Consider the following 19,052-nt stretch of genomic DNA (forward strand, 5'->3'; position numbering starts at 1 on the left):
GTATTCCTAAAGGCCAACTAGTTTTATACACATATTTATACAGCTGAAAACCTATGAGGCTCACTGACTAACAAATAGATATAAAATTAGGCAAATTGAACTCACTTACCTTGTTTGCATATATTTTATGCCCAGATGCAGTGCAAGAAAGCACTGCGTCTTCCCATGGCAAGAGCCAATTTACCAACATGGTTAAAGATCATTAAGATACTCCCTGGGTGTGCCCAATCCACAAAAATCACCACAGCAGTTCAATTCAGTCAAACATTTAGATGCTGTTATATTACTATCAAAATGCATTTACCACTGATAACCGGTTATTTATACTAGTCTAGGCATCATCACAGCCTCAAATTGAAACATGCTTGATAACGATGCCTCTGAAAGATGCACAAAAGAATACTGTTCCAATATGGGCAAATGAGATTAGTATAGATGGACAAAAATATCAGCTTGGACATGGTAGGGTGAAGGGTCCGTTTCAGACCTGTATAATCTATTAATCCAGAACAAAATATCAAGCATGACTGCCTTTTGTCAAAGCAGAACATGGCATCAAAGAACTGCAAGAAAATTATACATTTTGAGGCCTTGACTCGATCACTGAAACTCAGCATGTGGAGGAATGACATTCACTGTGCTTTTGTAAACCAGATGCAGATCATCAACTTCTAACTCCAAACTGAAAGCTGAACTCTGATCTGAAATTCCAATGAAACTGTTGGTCAATGATGTCATAGATTTCTGCTGACAATGTAAATTCCTCAACTCTGTTGAACCATATTCCTCCCAGAAGTGGAAGTTGTGCCCATCTATTGAATAAAAAGAACGTGCAGCATTTGCAGAATTCCTGTTGTTTGATGGTGTACTAGCTGATATGCTCAATGAGATGTGTTGCAAATTCTTGCCTGGAACAAATATACCACAGAGGAACTGAAACAATCCAACGGTCTAAATCACAGAACTTCCTACCCAACAGGGTGGATGTAACTTCATCAACCAACTACAGCACTTTATGGTGGAATTTTACAGTCATCTTTTCATGAGCATTGATAGCTGCTCACCAGTAATGCCTATGTCCCACATTCAGGTGAAAAGCCCCTCACCCTGTCCCGTACAGTGGTTGAGGTGATGCTGCAAAAAACAGTGGTGGTGAGAAGAATGACCCTTCTGGGCCAATTTGCCCACTGAGTGAGGCCAGCATCGGTCAGAGTCAACCACGGATGTTGGGTCCTAGCTGTCTAGATACGCAAGCCTGGGCAGTACGATACGGACAGCAAGCTGTTGCCCATGCAGCAAGCTCCCTCTCTCCATGCATCTGATGAACCCAAAGGAACGGCAGAGACTTATACAATTTGATACCAACAGTGTTACAGGAGTTGTCAGTTCATGTTGAACTCACTGTAGGACTGCCTTAGGGATTCTAGCTCCAAATTTTTCCCTCAAGGTTTACTCCCAAAGCCCTCCCCATGAGTGGGTATAGCTGTAAAGCAGCGGAAGTTTGAGACCAGAGTTTTCCTTCTCCTAGAGCAGCTGCCATCACTGCCAACCAGCCCCATCTGCCCAGAGCGACTGGTTTCGAGACACCAGTAGCCTACCTTTGCCCCTTCGCCTGTCAGTAGAAACAGTTCAGCCAGGCTAAGTAGCTAAGTCACACGTGAAGGCCAGGAGTTGGACTTGGTTTTTAGAGGTGCCTGCTATTTCAGGCACAGGCCATTGGGAGCATTTAATACGTAGTGAGAGTTTGTCCTCATTGCTACCCTTGGCTATACAAACTTAAAGAACCAATTTGCCCACTACACAGAATGAAAACAATGTCTGAAAGGGAAAAGGGAAGTGAACACTGATGAAGCTGACCATTACCGTACTGGAAGACAGACTGACCCACAGCTTATACTGGTAGCAGGTGTCTGCATTACCAGGATATGGTACTGTGGTAACAAACAAACTGTTGGAGGAATTCAGCTTGCCAGGCAGCATCCGTGAAGGGAGATGGACAGGTGACATTTTGGGGTTAGACCCTTCATCTGGACTGGTACTGGTGTTGCTAAAGTGCATGGTTTCATGTAAACATGAAAGCAAAGAGCAAAGAGAGAGAATCAGTTACTTTCTGGTGCAGCCCGTTCTAATTGTAACGTGAGCGAAATAACCCAGGCTTTCCTGGGTTTTATGTTCAAAATATATATATGTCATCTGAGATTAATTTTCTTGAGGGCAATCACAGTAAATACAAGAAACACAACACAATCAATGAAAGACCGCAACCAACAAATGGACAATAGCCAATGTAAAAAAAAAGCAACAAACTGGGCAAATACAAAAATAAAGAGGAGAAAAAAAGAAATAATAATTATAATAATAAAAAAAGTTGAGCCTGTAGGTTGTGGGAACAGTTCAGTGATGGTTCAAGTGAAGTTGAGTAAAGTTATCCCCAACAGCCTAATGGTTGAGGGGTAATTGCTGTTCTTGAACCTGGTGGTGGTGAGTCCTGAGGTTCCTGCACCTTCTTCCTGATGGCAGAAGTGAGAAAAGAACATGACCTAGATGGTGGCGATCCTTGATGATGGATGGTGTTTTCCTGAGACAGCTCTCCACGTAGATGTGCTCAATGGTGGGGAGGGTTTTACCCATGATGGACTGGGCTGTATCCACTACTCTTTGCAGGCTTTTCCATTCAAGGGAACTGGTGTTTCCATACCAGGCTGTGATGCAATCAGTCAATATACTCTCCACCAGACATCTATAGACATTTGTCAAAGTTCTAGATGAGATGCTGAATCTTCACAAACTTCTAAGAAAGTAGAGGCGCCGCTGTTTTTTTTTGTAATAAGGATCTGCTGAACCCAGGACAGATCTTCTGAAATGATAACACTGAAAAATTTAAAGATGCTGACCCTCTCTCATTGATTGAACTCTCAATCTAAAATTATTTTTTTTTTAATCAGTATTATCTCGGTCAGAATCAGCAACTCTGATACCCTAGTAATAGGTCATCATGTGGTGGTTTGCACAATTTCCCCACTGCACTAAACTCTTCTTCACACAGAACCTCTGTGAGAATTGTTCAGAATCAGAATCAGAATCAGGTTTAATATCACCAGCGTATGTTGTGAAATTTGTTGTTTTGCAGCAGCAGTACATTGCAATACCTAGTAATAAAAATTATAAATTACTTTAAGTATACATAAAAACAAAATAATTAGTACAAAAGAGAAAAGGAAAAAATGCTGAAGAAATCTGATGGTGGAGGGAAGAAGCTGTTCCTGAAACGTCGACTATTTGTCTTTAGGCTCCTGTACCACCTCCGCGATGGTAGCAATGAGAATGGGACCTGTCCCGAGGGGATGGGGGTCCTTAATGATGGATGCCTTTTTTTTTTGAGGCATCAGCTTTTGAAGGTGTCCTGAATGCTGGGGAGGCTAGCGCCCATGAAGGAGCTGCCTAAATTTATAACTTCCTGCAGCTTTTTCTGATCCTGTGCAGTGGCCCCTCAATACCAGATGGTGATGCAACTAGTTAGAATGCTCTCCACAGTACATCTATAGAAATTTGAGACATTCCAATTCTCCTCAAACTCTAAATGAAATATAGCCAGTCACGCTTTCTTTGCATCAATGTTGGGTCCAGGATAGATCCTCAGAGATGTTAACACCCAGGAACTTGAAACTGCAAGTTCAGGTTCTCTCCAAGTTGTCCAAGCTGGTATAATGTAAGTCCTTCCTTAACCTCTGATTTGTCCCAGTTATATTAAAACCATCAACATGAAGCATTACCTGACCTGCTGAGTATTTTCCACAATTCCCATTTTTATTTCAAGGCTCTGGGAGTCTCAACTGATTCTGCCAAAAGATGTGCCTCATTCACAAGGGCTCTAACGTGGTCATTTGAGCTTCCAGGATTTTCCCACATGTACACTTTGGATAAAATTAGCTGTGAAACTATTGTGTGATTATAGAGAAGCTCAGAATTTGCTTTTGGCGTGATATGCTGACAGAGGCACAGGAGGTTCTGAAGATACTGGAAATCTTGAGCAACACATGCAAAATGCTGGTGGAACTCAGCAGTCTGGCAACATCTATGGAATGAGTCCTGATGAAAGGTCTTGGGCTGGAATGTCAACTGTTTATTTCCCCCCAGAGATGTTGCCTGAACTGCTGAGTTCCTCCAGCATTTTGTGTGATATGCTGGCAGCACTGGTTTTGAGTCCAAATTTCCACCAGTGAAAATCCTGTCATAACAAAATTCTTCCCTGAAGTTTAAGTTGAAACAATTAATCACTGGACCAGAGTAGACCACTCACAGCTCTGGTAGCAGACTCAACCAAAACATCACAGGACAACCCTCCCCATCATTAATATCTACAGGAAGTGGCCTCAAGCAAACAGCTGACACCTATCAAAGGTCCCCACTATCCAGGTCAGACAGGAGGCATGGAAGTCGAAAGGAGGCATGGAAGTCTAAAGCAGACATCCCACCCTGCAAAAACTCATTTCAGGGAGGTAGCACCATCAATTTGCGGGGGACTTCCGGGAGAGGTGGGATGTCTGCAATAGAGTTGCTCCTTAGCAGCTAGCCAGCTAGTTTAAATAACGTTAGCTATGCTAATGAACAAATGACACCTGTTAAACTCACCTCAACATGTCTTTTACAGTCTTAACCCACCATGGGCAATAGAAAAGTCACTGTCGCAAACAGTGCAGCAAGCAACACTGTCATTATTTTGACCCCTATTAGGCAGGGGTACACTTTAGTGTAGTCTGGGCTGACGTACGTTTTATATCTTTCTGGAACACTCTACAATGGTGCACGCTCTCTCTCTCGTGGTCGCTCGCGCGCTCTCAAGCGCTCTCGCTTGCTTTCCCTCTCGCTCGCTCTCTCACTTGCTTTCGCTCTCCCTTGCCCGCTCTCTCTCGCGCTCTCGTTCGCCTTCGCTCTTGCTGGCATGCTCTCTCTTGCTTTCTCTCTCACGCTCTCTCTTGCTTTTCTCTCGCTCGCTCTCAAGTAATTGATTTCCGTGATATTGTATATAATTTGTGGGCATCAGGGAGCCACTATTAATATGCAGGAGACTCCCGGAAGTTCCGGGAGAGGTGGGATGTCTGCTAAAGTCCTACACCACTAGGTTCTTGCTGATTACCCCCTTCCTTTCCTGCCTTGATGAAGGGTCTTGGCCCAAAAAGTCAAGCTGTTTATTCCCCTCCTTAGATTCTGACTGACTTGTTGAGCTCCTTCACCATTTTCTGAGTGTTGCTCAGACTAGCTACTTTCCTTCAACCATTCAGTTCTTAAACCGACCGGTACAAGACTAAACAGTACAGATTAGTATTATGTTTATTTAAGATCTTGGTAAAAGTTGTTTATATGCCTGCCATGCTGCTGCAAATAAGGTTTTCATTGCAACTCCACTTTGACTTTGAGTCTTGTGAACTGAAAATAGCACTACAATTCACCCCACCACTCTGCAGATTACTCGACAAATATTAAACCCTTCAAAAAGGCAGTTGTCTTCCAGCAGATTCCGGCAGCGTTTGAAATCCCAGACAGTGAAAACACAGAAAGCATATTATAAAAGACCACATTTCACAACTGACGCTGATGTCCACAGTTCATCCAAAAAACACAGACGAAGTCTATGTTTTATATGTACTCTAACACTCTCGCTCACCCATGTAAAAATACAAAGTGATTCATGGATTTTTTTGGCAGAGTGTCGAATAACACCAACTGTCCGAAAATCAGCTATGTTTTTAAGATTTGGCTGATTATTACTGAAGACATGGAATTTCCTTTAAATATGAAGAAGAAACAAAACTCACAGAAAATATAACCACTAGATTGACTAGAAGATGGAATCCAATACAGTTTCATATATTGTGGATGAAAATTCAGGCAAATTCATTCAGTCAATATTAGTTGATTTTATATTGACAGGGTTCCACCTTCCACATATTTCAGGGACTGTGCATGTGTTTTGAATTCTACTTTGCAGTTTTACATCTGTCATCAATTAACATAGAAAATTGTTGACTTAAAACTAAATAGACCTGCTGATTACTGTTACCTATTACTGTTGATTGTCATCATTTTGGTTTTCGTTTTTAACATGAATAAAAATCAAATAAGCTGCAGATGCTGGAAATCTGAAAGAAAAACAGAAAGTGCTGGAAGCACTTAGTAAGTTCGATACCATCTGTGGAAAGAGAAACAATTGCTATTTCATTGGATGAAAGGTCCTGGACCTGAAACATTAACTGTTTCTCTTTCCACCGATGCTTCCTGGCCTGCTGAGTGATAGAGTCAGAGTAGTACAGCACAGAAATTGGCCTTTCGGCCCAACTAGTCCATGCCGACCAAGGTGCCCAGCTAAACTAGTGCCATTTGCCCGCGTTTGGCCCATTTCGTTCTAAACCTTTCCTAACCATATACTTATCCAAATATATTTAAAATGTTAATGTTCCTGCCTCAACTACTTTCTCTGACAGCTTGTTCCATAAATGCACTACACTTTGTGTGAAAGAGTTGCCCCTCAGGTCCCTTTTAACTCATTTCCCTCTCAACTTAAAAGGGAGTTTCCAGCACTTCCTGCCCTCATTGGTGTTTTAACACAACCTTGAAGTAAATTCAACCAGGTTATTTCAGCCTCTGTACTTCTGGCCTGTTTACTTGGTGGCCTTTGATTAGAAAAGGTATTCTGGTCACCTTTATAATCCAGAATAAGGAGGCAGTGATCATAAAACTGGGCACACACAACTATGCGTGCAGGTAATAGTACAAGATAAACAGAACTCATGGAAGCCACCTTTTACTATCATGAGTACAGGCATATTAGTAAAGAATGCAACTTGATATTCTTTCTTGTTTCATCAGTATCCTAATCTTGTACATCCAACCACCCCCAGACCTCAACTGTCTTGTGGCAATATAATTGAACTACACGTAGGGCTCTCAGTATACAAGATGGACTGTTAACTGTTGATCGCTTATTACCAAAATGGCTTCTCATAATGTTAACTGCTGAGCAAGGGGTTCTCTGTAACTGCAATGTTTGGGTTATACAGTGTGATGATAGAAATTGTATTCATTTGTTAGCCAATGGAAGTCATGTTCTGTTATCTTGTATATGTGTGCTGAGTTGAGGAGCGCGGGCTTTTTCGGGAGGCGAGCAGAAAGGACAGATGTGTGAGGAACGGACAGTGGTTCCAGAGTGGCAGATACCGTACCTCGGGGGTTCGGAGGGTGGCCGGAGTCTCGGAAGGATGTTGTGGATGGAATCGGAGGCGTGAGCTCCAACGTACTAAAATATTATGTGCACAAGACTGATAAGTTACTTATGTGGTGCCTTTTCTTGTAGTTCTTTCTACTAACCCATCACCAAAAATTTGCTATAAAGTATAATTCTTTACTCGCACTTTGTATATTGTTTCATATTTGTGTCGTGGCTGATCATTGGGCGACTCACACCTTATCCGCACCAAAGCAATTGCACTGTTTGGCGGGGTCAACGGCTATTCACCCTAGGCAACGGGGGTCAATGGGGCAAAGACCGTTACATACATTTCAGATTCCACATGTACTTTAATGATACTTTACTCAATCCCACAACCTTAGTCTTGTTCTGACTTCCAACTTTGCTTGTCAGATACATAGGAAACGGAAAAACAACTTCTAACTGAAAACTGGGAAGACCAAATCTATTGTGTTTGGTCCTCCACTGTCCCCTGTTCCTTATTCCATCATCTCCCTGGCAATGTTGTGCTGAGGCAGACCGTTCACAATCTTGGAGGAGCATTTAATACAGATCAGTGTTGGACCAATAACAATTCCAATCGCTGAGGTTGCATGCATCTGTTTTAGTAATGTCTTCCCTATTAGACAATAAGATATAGGAGCAGAATTAGCCCATCTGGCCCATCGAGTCTGCTCCGCCATTCAATCATGGCTGATCCTTTTTTTTCTCCTCCTCAATCCCAGTTCTCGGCCTTCTCCTCATAACCTTTGATGCCATGTCCAATCAAGAACTTATCATCTCTGTCTTAAATACACCAACAACCTGGCCTCCACAGCTGCATGTGATAACAAATTCCACAAATTCGCCACCCTTTGGCTAAAGATATTTCTCCGCATCTGTTTTGAATGGATGCCCCTCTATCCCGAGGCAGTGCCCTCTTGTCCTAGAATCTCCCACCATGGGAAGCGTCCTTTCCACATTTACTCCGTCTAGGCCAATCAACATTCGAAAGGTTTCAATGAGATCCCTCCTCATCCTTCAGAATTCCAGCGAGTACAGACCCAGACCCATCAAACATTCCTCGTATGATGATAACCCTTTCATTCCTAGAATCATCCTTGTGAACCTTCTCTGTACCCTCTCCAATGATAGCACATCTTTTCTAAGATGAGGGGCCCAAAACTGTTCACAATACTCAAGGTGAGGCCTCACCAGTGCCTTATAAAGCCTCAGCAATATATCCTTGCTCTTGTATCCTAGACCTCTTGAAATGAATGTTAACATGGCATTTGCCTTCCTCACCACCGACTCAACCTGCAAGTTAACCTGTAGGGTGTACTGCACAAGGACTCCCAAGTCCTTCTGCATCTCAGATTCCTGGATTTTCTCCCCGTTTAGAAAATAGACCGCACATTTATTTCTACTACCAAAGTGCATGACCATTCATTTTCCAACATTGTATTTCATTTGCCACTTTCTTGCCCATTCTCCTAATTTGTCTAAGTCCTTCTACATATTACTTGTTTCCTCAACACTACCTGCCCCTCCACAAGTCTTCGTAACGTCTGCAAACGTGGCAACAAAGCCATCTATTCTATCATCTAAATCATTTATATATAGCATAAAAAGAAATGGTCCCAACACCGACCCCCGCGGAACACAACTAGTCACTGGCAGCCAACTAGAAAAGGATCCTTTTTTTCCCACTCACTCACTGTCTCCTACCAATCAGCCAATCCTCTAACCATGTTAGTAACTTTCCTGTAATGCCATGGGCTCTGAACTTGGCAAGCAGCCTCATGTGTGGCGCCTTGTAAAAGGCCTTCTGAAAGTCCAAATATACAACATCCGTTGCATCCCCCTTATCTATCCTACTTGCAATCTTCTCAAAAAATTCCAACAGATTCGTCAGGCGGGGTTTTTCCTGAAGGAAACCATGCTGACTTTGTACTATCTTTTCCTGTGTGACCAAGTACTCCATCACCTCATCCTTAACAATTGACTCCAACATCTTCCCAACCACTGAGGTCAAGCCAACTGGTCTATAATTTCTTTTCTGCTGCCTTCCTCCTTTCTTAAAGAGTGGAGTAACATTTGCAATTTTCCAGTCCTCTGGCACCAGGCCACAACCCAATTATTTTTGAAAGATCATTTCTAATACCACCACAATCTCAAACGCCACCTCTTTCAGACCCTAGGATGCAGATCCTCTGGTCCGGGTGACTTACCTTTAGGTCATTCAGCTTTTTGAGCACCTTCTCACTTGTAACAGTAATCGCACCCACTTCTCTTCCTTCACACACGACAACATCAGGCATACTACTAGTGTCTTCCGCAGTGAAGACTGATGCAAAATACTCATTTAGTTCAGCAGCCATCTCGTTGTCCCCCGTTATTATTTCTCCTGCTTCATTTTCTAGCAGTCCTATATCCATTCTCATTTCTCTTTTATTTTTAACATACTTGGAAAAAGACTTTTACTATCCACTTTGGTATTTGCTAGCTTGCTTTCATATTTCATCTTTTCCCTTCTAATGATTTTTTTTTTAGCTGCTGTCTGTAGGTTTTTAAAAACTTCCCAGTCCTCTATCTTCCCACTAATTTTTGCTCTTTCTTTTGCTTTTACAAAAGCTTTGACTTTCCTTGTCAGCCACAGTTGTACTATTTTAGTACTTATTCATTTTTGGAATACACATGTCCTGCACCTTCCTCAATTTTCCCAGAAACACACGCCATTGCTGCTCTGCTGTCATCCCTGCCAGCATCTCGTTCCAGTTTACGTTGGCCAACTTCTTTCCATACCATTGTAATTTCCTTTACTCCACTGAAATACTGCTACATCAGACTTTACTTTCTCCCTATCACATTTCAAGTTGAACACAATCATATTGTGATCACTGGTTCCTAAGGGTTCTTTTACCTTAAGCTCCCTAATCACCTCTGGTTCATTACACAACACTCAATCTAGTATATTATCCCCCAGTAGACTCAATGACAAACTGCTCTAAAAAGTTATTGCTTAGGCATTCAACAAACTCACTCTCTTGAGATCCATTCCCAACCTGATTTTCCTCAATCAAGCTGCATATTAAAATCTCCCCTGACTACCATAACATTGCCCTTTTGACTTGCCTTTTCTATTTCCTGTTGAAATCTGTGGTCCACCTCCCAGCCACTGTTGGGAGCCCTGTATATAACTGCCATCAACATCCTTTTACTCTTGCTATTAGAGTTCATCAGCTGCTGAGTTCCTCATCTATCTTATTCTTACCTCTTGACCTAAATATTCCAGTACTCCTTGCTTGCTGCCTTTATAAATGGTGGTCCATCTGAGACATAGCCACAAGAATACTAACCTAGAAGGTGTTCACCAATCACCTTGTGCTCACTGATCAATGTCCTTTCCTGGTCCAGTAATATTTCAGTTTCAACTCTCTCACCTTTGGCTTCCAACCCCTCATTGACTTCATCTCTCCAATCCTCAAGGGCCTCTGCCAGTTCTACAAGCTTTCTTTTTTCTCTGTCTCTGCCAGTTCTGTCCAATTTGGTTTTTAATCACTCCCCCAAAAGGACAAGTCTTCCCCTATCCTAAATCTTATTCCATGTCCTATCCCACACCTCTCTGTACTGCTGGCAATATTTCCTCTTAGCTCTCAGTGTCATACAGATTCTCAACTCAAAGCTTCAGCTTACTCCTTTTCCCTTCACAGTTGCCAATTACTGTAATCCACTGAGTTCTACTAGTGTTCTGTTTTGTGCTCCAAACTCTAGCATCTGCAGTCTCTTTTGTCCTTAAACCTACATCTCTCTCAACCCTAAGCTCTGGAATTCTATTCCTCTACCCTTTAGCATTTCTGTCTCCTAACAAAGCATTTGATTATCTCATCTGCTAACTCCTCTTCAGGACAAGTGTCACATTTTGTTGACTTAAAGAACATAGATTTTACTTAAAGATGCTTTGTGGATGGAAGCTATTGTTGAATTTTCAGGACAGGCACACAGATTTTTAAAAATTACAGTAGGTTCAAAATAAAGTCTGTTCAAGCTATTTTTCCTCCCCTCAAGAACCACAAGTACCATGACATCATGAGCACCAAGGCCAGGAGTTAACAGTTTACTAATATTGGATTCCATACTGTCATGTCAGAGACATGTTTCTTAATAACCTGGGAAATGAAATGCACAGTCTGTTCTGGGTTTAATCACAGACAGTAAAAATTCTTGAATGTTTTTCATTATATGTTTTCATTCCTTTCATCCAGAATCCAGGATCTGTAAATCAGCCTGCTCTCACAGACAGAAAAAGATGAAAATGCTTAACGGATCACAAATAAGGATATGGATTAACGACCCAGCTTTTGAACTCATTTGGCCTTTCGGTTGCCTTGGTCTGCTTCCATACCCCATCTTTAGCAATTGACATACAAATATTGTTGTTGGACATAAAAGTTTTCAAATGGTGAAGGGAAAACTCATTCCCAACTGCCTGTGGTTCTTTGGGCGACAGCAATGACTCACTTTCCTGTTGAGAAAAACTTATTTTCTTTACTGGTTAATATCGTGACCAGTGTATTTTATCAAGGTCGACAACAGAAAAAAAAATCCAGCTTTTTCTGATGCTTCGCCAAATCTGTAACATTCCCTGCCTGCTTTCTTTTCTCTTTGATCATGAGTTATGTTCTGCAGCCTGCACCCTTATGCCCAACATGTGTCTCTAACCTCCTCACAATACCAGGCAATAATATGTATACAAACAGCGCACTCTCAACATTAGCTACAAGGAGATACTGGATGAACTTGGATTGCTTGCTCTGGAGTGTCAGAGACTGAGGGGAGACATAATAAAATTATGAGGGGCATCGTCAGGGTAGATAGTCAGAATCTTTTCTCCCTCAGAGTGGAATGTCAAATACTAGAGGCCATAGCTTTCAGGCGAGAGGGGGATAAATTTAGAGGAGCTGTGCAAGGCAAGTTTTTTCTACACAAGGAGTGATAGGCAAAAGAGATTAGTTTAAATTGGCACCATGCCTCACACAGACATTGAGCTGAAGAGCCTGTTCCTGAGCTGTGCTGTTCTTTGGTCTATGTTCAATACAGGCACATGTCCAGAACCCATTAGCTCCACATTCAACAAAATGTGGAAAATAGCAGAAGGCGGCTCTTCCTCCCTTTCAGACTATTCCACCATCAATGCCATCATCCAGTTCACTGCCTTCTTCCTGCCATCACCCCATATCCCTTGGTACCATTAGAATTAAGAAAAATACCTGTCTTCTTCCTGAATATATTTAATGACCTGGTCTCCACCATCTTCTGTGGTAGTATCACCTCAAAGAGGTGGCTGTGGACCAAGATGGCATTAATATGGATGGGTGCCCACTGGACTGGAAGGGTTGAATTGTCTGTTCCCACACTGTAAAACTGGAATAAGCTGAGCAACACACACACTCAGTTTGCCCACCACTATGGTGCAGAAGCTAATTCTGTTCCTCTGATTATCAGAATAGATAACAAGATGTCTCATGGTCCAATTAATCTGATGTTACCAAACTGAATGGACTTCACTCTGTGTAAAGTACAGCACTTCCGAGCTCTGCTGCTCGGTCCTGACTCACACCATCTATTTAGCCATTGTCCTGCTCTGACTGATGCAGAGTGGATGCCATTTTTAAGTTCTCACTTCAGAATTCATTTCCTCCAACAACCTCAACTCACTTGCTCCGCCACTTGCTCCAGGTTACAACACCCTGAGATGGTATCATAGAATCTCAAATTCACGTAGCATGGAAACAGGCACCTCAGCCTATTGAATCCATGCTGACCATCAGCCACCATTCCTACCTATGGACCCCAAATGTCCTTGACTTCCACTCACTCGTCCCCAATCACAGAATCCATCTTCAGCTTCCTCAGCCCTAGACACTGGTTTCTCCACCATTGATTCTTCTACTGCCTTCTTCACCTTTACTAAGTGTCAAACCCTTCTGATAAGAGTCAGAGTTCTACAGCATAGAAATAGATTCTTCAATCAATGCTGCCTAAGACCCCATTTGCCTGCATTTAGCCCATATCCCTCTGAATCTTTCTCATCTTTGCACCTGGACAAATATTAAAAGATGTAATTATATCCACCATTGCCACTTCCTCTGGCAACTCAGTTCATCATCTACCACCCTCTGGATGAAAAGCTTGCCCCTTAGATCTCTTTAAATCTTTCTCCTCTCACCTTAAATCTATGCTCTCTAGTTTGAGGCTCCCTCACCGAGGAAAAAGAAAGTGACTGAGCTTTCAGTTGCCTGTCCTAACTAGGATTGGGGAGATTTTCAGCTTCTCATTGTGTTAGCAGAGAGCAGATGAGTCTGAGTGGCTGAATTGGTTTCTTTGAAGCACATCAGTAGAAGATTCTTTAGCCATTGTGCCATCTTGTTTTCAGCTTCCCAGCCAAAAAAAGTTGAGCAAGTGTGATGATGACAAAGCAAAATCTATATTCAGCCCTACTTCTGAAAAGAACATTACAAGGATGAAATGTGATGTGTGCAGTAGTAAAGAATAAAGTACATTGAAAAGTTCCTAGGCAAATAACTCACCTGTACACACTTGCAGCAAGATTGGAGGAGAACATTGTCCAAATATACCAAATGTGGAATTACATGAGGACACCAACAGTGTGCACAATAGGGATGGACATCACAACCTTAGTCAGTAATTGGTCAATTGCCTGCTGTAAGCTGGCTTTCAGCTCATCGCTAGCAGCTGAAGAGAGGCTTCAAAGGACTGATGATGAAAAGGGCTCTGAGCAAAGCATCTCTAGTTTCTCCCTCAAACAACAGGAATTCTGCAGATACTGGAAATTCAAGCAACACACATAAAAGTTGCTGGTGAACGCAGCAGGCCAGGCAACATCTCTAGGAAGAGGTGCCGTCGACGTTTCAGGCCGAGACCCTGACGAAGGGTCTCGGCCTGAAACGTCGACGGCACCTCTTCCTAGAGATGCTGCCTGGCCTGCTGCGTTCATCGGCAACTTCTATGTGTGTTGCTCTAGTTTCTCCCTTCCCATTTAGTACCTACGTACATACTACCTTGTACCCTAATACCCATTTTTGCCTAAACAGGTACAGCAAGAGCATCTATGGTAAGGAACTTGCATATTTCAAAGGGCAAGGATGTTGAGTAAAAGCAACTCAGCATGGGTAGGAGCAGCCTGCCTCTACCTCTCTGGTGGGATGATGTATCAGGGAGATGGTCTACGAAAGTGGAAGAGTACAGACTTATACAAGTGTACGCAAATTGCTGTTTTATAACATCATAATGTTAAACTTTTGTTATATTCATCATAAATATTACTGGTGTACCGGAGTAAACCAATTCATTACTGGAGGAATAGCAAATGTCACTTTACTCTTCAAAGGAGAGAGGCAGAAAAAAGAAAGGAAATCTAGGCCAGTTAGTCTGACCTCAGTGGTTGGGAAGATGTTGGACTCCAAAGTCTAATCCTTGGCCTTTGGAGTATGCAAGTTCCTTACCACAGATGCATAAATCAAGGATGTGGTTTCAGGATACTTGCAGGTACTTGATAAAATAGGCCTTAATCAGCATGGTTTCCTGAAGGACTTAGATTAGGAGAATGGGGAAAGAAGTGGCAGATGGAATACCGCATCAGGAAGTGCATAGTCATGGACTTTGGTAGAAGACATAAAAGTGTAGACCATTTTCGAAATGGAGAGAAAATTCAAAATTCTGAGATGTAAATGTACTTGGGTGTCCTTGTGCAGTATTCCTAAAGGTTAATGTGCAGGTTGAGTCTGTGGTGAGAAAGGCAAATGTGATGTTAGCATTCATTTCAAGAAAACTAGAGTATAAAAGGAAGGATACAATATTGAGGATTTAGAAAGCAATGGTGAGGCCTCACTTGGAGTATTGTGAGCAGTTCTAGGCCCCTTATCTAAGAAAGGATGTGCAGGCATTAGAAAGGGTTCAAAGGAAGTTTTAAAAAAATTATTCTGGGATTGAAATGCTTGTCATGTGAAGAGTGTTTGATGGCTCTGAGCCTGTACTCACTGGAATTCAGAAGAATGAGGAGTGACCACAGTGAAGCCTATCAAATGTTGAAAAAGCCTTGATGGAGTGAAGGCGGAGAGGATGTTTCCTATGGTAGGGGAGTCCAAGACCAGGCGACAGCCTCAGAATAGAGGGGTGTCCTTTTAGAATGGAGATGAGGAGGAATTTCTTTAGCAAGAGAGTAGAGATTCTGTGGAATTCATTGCCACAGGCAGCTGTGAAGGCCAAGTCATTCGGTATATTTAAGGCAGAGGTTGATAGATTCTTGATCAGTGATACAGGCAGAAGGCTGGAGATTGGAGCTGATAGGGAAAATGGATCAGCCATGATGAAATGGCAGAGCAGATTCCACAGGCCAAATGGCCCAATTCTGCTCCTATATCTCATGGTCTTATAACTTACATTACACTGAAGGAAATGAAATAGTGAGGCATGAAATGATACCAAGCAATGGGTGTGAATGCATGTGAGCATGAGACTGCCAGTCCTGGGAAGAATGAGTTGGTGTTTCTATACCAGATGATTGGACTTAGAAAGTCTAAAGTGACCTTTACCATGTGAAGAACCTCCCCTACATCCCTGCAACCAACCTGCAGTCTTCCTTTTGGATCAAATTTCTCCTGGTCTCTGACTTTCCCTCATCATCTTTTCTATTTAATACAATGTATACTGGGTCCCTGTTCCTCGAGTTCCACCATAATTAGCATCTGCAAAGAGACACTTAGCTTCTTGGACTGGAAACATCATGTCTCGAGTAAAAGAAGTTTGCTGCCAATCATGAGGGGTGAAGGAAAATCATTCTCAAATTTTAATGCCCTGAAAAACTTGATTTTATGCCATTTTTGCTACATGCAAGCTGTAATCCTAACCAACAAGTCCACCAGAGTCCAAGTCTAGTGCGGACTGGATTCTGACGAGGTTATCATCACACATACTCTCTCCTCAAATCTTCCTCAACAAGCTCCCCTCTGGAGCGGAATTAATTTACAGGATGAATGGGAAATTATTCAATGTTCAACGTCAACACTCCAGAACCAAGATCACTCCAAACTCAGTCTTCAACTTATAGTTCACAGACAATGTTGGTATGTGGGCACATTTGGTGGTTGGCTAATGCCTGTAAGAAAATTAATCTCAGGGTACTATATGGTGGCAAATGCATACTTTAATAAAGTTACTTCAAACTTTGAACTTTGATTCATTGTTGACTCTTTCAAATAATAGCATTGCCTAAACACCTGGAAAACAATGGCCTTCTACAAACCTGTCCCTCCAGTACTAAACCACACTAGGGACTCTACCACAATTCTCCGTATAATGAAGATAGCTGTCCATATCTTGGCAGCCTCTTATCAGCAAAGACAAAGATTGATGAAGAAACTTACCATTGTCTCCAATCAGTTAGCACACCTAGAGCCAAGATGCTGGTCTACTAAGCACTCTATTATAAGCTTTGGTGACATGGATTATTGAACTGACAATTTATTATTGTCACGTGTACCAAGATACAGTGAAAATCTTTGCTTTGCAAGCCATCCATAAAGATCATTTCAAAATACAAGTACATCAAAGTAGTAGAAAGAAAGAGCAACAACAGAATGCAGATTATAGTGTCACAGGTACAGAGAAGGTCTTTGCAAGTAGACAATTAAAATGCAATGGCCATGACACAGTAGATGGAGCGATTAAGAGTTCATCCTTGTCACACAAGAAATTTGTTCAAGAGTCTTATTTACTACAGCAGGAATCAAAGCTGTACGTAGGTGCATCTTTTCAATTTCTTTTGCATCTTCTGCCCTACGGAAAGAGAGAGAAGGGAGAAGGACTGGGGTGGGAAGGGACTTTGATCATAGTGGTTGTTTTCGAGGCAGCGGGAAGTGTAGACTGAGTTCAGGGAGGGGAGGCTGGTTTTCATAATGGACTGAACAGTGTGTCCACAACTCTGCAATTTTTTCAGAGTTTTGGGTAGGGCCATTGCCATACCAAAATGTGAAGCATCCAGGTCAGATACTTTGTGTGGAGCCTCACACAAAGATCAGGCAAACAAGCCATCAGTCAACAGCCACTTATATTTGTATGAATACTGGGCAGGTAGTTTTCAAAATTCCAGGATGCACTCAAACACTCCTTGAATAGATGCAAATCCCCTTTAACTCTTGGGAAATGCTAGCCCATAACTGTTCAAAGTGGAGAAGGAACATCCATGCATCCTGAGAGGGAAGAAGCCCTGCATAAGAGGCAAAACTGGACCTCCTCATAAAATACCCACCCAGCCTACCTGTCTCCATCCACCCTACCTGTCCCCATCAGCGGGACAGTCTGCAAACCACACAATGGCCTCATCAGCCACTCACAACTCTTATATCCCAAGGACAAGAGGTTGACTAAAAAGTGATAGCAGATTCTTGGTCTGATCCAAAAGACAGAGGCTAGTTGACAGATGTTTGACAAGATATCACAGGCTTGACAAACACACTGAGTATTTTCAACCTTTTCAATTTTATTTCAGATTTACAGCATTTGGCCTTTCAATTGCTTTTTAAGCAGCAGAGAAACTTGTTTGTACTGGAGGGAATTGTATGAGGGGGTTTGCCATGAGTTAATTTTAGGACAACTGGTTTTCTTAATATTTATTAGAATCACTATCAGGTTTATTGTCACTTGATTTTTTTGTTTTGTGGCAGACATAACAAATTACTTTAACTTACGATAAAAATAAATAGATAGCGCAAAAGTGGAATAGTTCATGGACCATTCAGAAATCTGATAGCAGAGGGGAAGCAGCTGCTCCTAAAATTTTAATGAAGGGCACAATTCTATAAAGGGTACAATTGCAGAGAAATTGGAAGTAGAAGAGCTTGCTGAGAAAGTGGCTAAAAAAGTACATGATAACCTATACTTTAAAAACAGAGGGTACAGATTTCATGCTGAACTTTACAAAACACTGGATATTGGGTCCAATTCTTGGTGCCACATTATAGGAAAGATGGGGCAACACACATCAAAGTTGCAGGTGAACGCAGCAGGCCAGGCAGCATATCTAGGAAGAGGTACAGTTGACTAACCTAGTCCTGACGAAGGGTCTCGGCCCGAAACGCCGACTGTACCTCTTCCTAGAGATGCTGCCTGGCCTGCTGCATTCACCAGCAACTTTGATGTGTGTTGCTTGAATTTCCAGCATCTGCAGAATTCCTCTTGTTATAGGAAAGATGGGATGGCTTTGGATGGGTAATGGGAGAGATCGTGAAATATTCTAGAGATTAGGTACATCAGGTTTTTAGATAGACTGGAGAAACTTGGAACAGAGAAAAGTATCTGATAAATACTATAGACTTTTTTAAAAAATACAAACTGATACCCTTCAGAAGAATTAGGAACAAGGGGAATTAGAATGAAAGCATTGGCAAAAAGAAACAAAAGTTGTATGACAAGTTCTTTGGGTCAAGAGGTTTTAGTGAAGCAGAGTAAATCGTAACTTTCATCAGGAATGTGGGTAAGTATCTGAAGGGAAACCAATTGAAGAGACTGGACAAGGGAGTAGGGCTAACTGGACTGCTTTTGCAGTGAGACTACGTGGAGCTGATGTGCTGAATAGCCTTTTGCTCATTCTGTGATAAGGCATAGCCACATGGTGCAGAGTGGAAGGAAGGTTGCTCCAAAGAGTTGCCAATGCACACCTAGTAAGGTGTGATGCCCTGATGAGTTCCCTTGCCTTGTTGTGTTCAGACATGCCAAGGAAGCTCATCTTCTGCATAAACACTTATCT

At 42.1% G+C, this 19,052-nt stretch overlaps 1 protein-coding gene across 3 annotated transcripts in view; it reads right to left on the bottom strand.

Annotated features, from left to right (window-relative positions):
- The window catches only part of rab31 (RAB31, member RAS oncogene family), a 115,429-nt gene that overhangs the window by 56,903 nt on the left and 39,474 nt on the right, over positions 1-19,052 (bottom strand). The window lies entirely within an intron of this gene.

Source organism: Mobula birostris, chromosome 1 (assembly GCF_030028105.1).
Source record: "Mobula birostris isolate sMobBir1 chromosome 1, sMobBir1.hap1, whole genome shotgun sequence".
NCBI lineage: Eukaryota > Metazoa > Chordata > Chondrichthyes > Myliobatiformes > Myliobatidae > Mobula > Mobula birostris.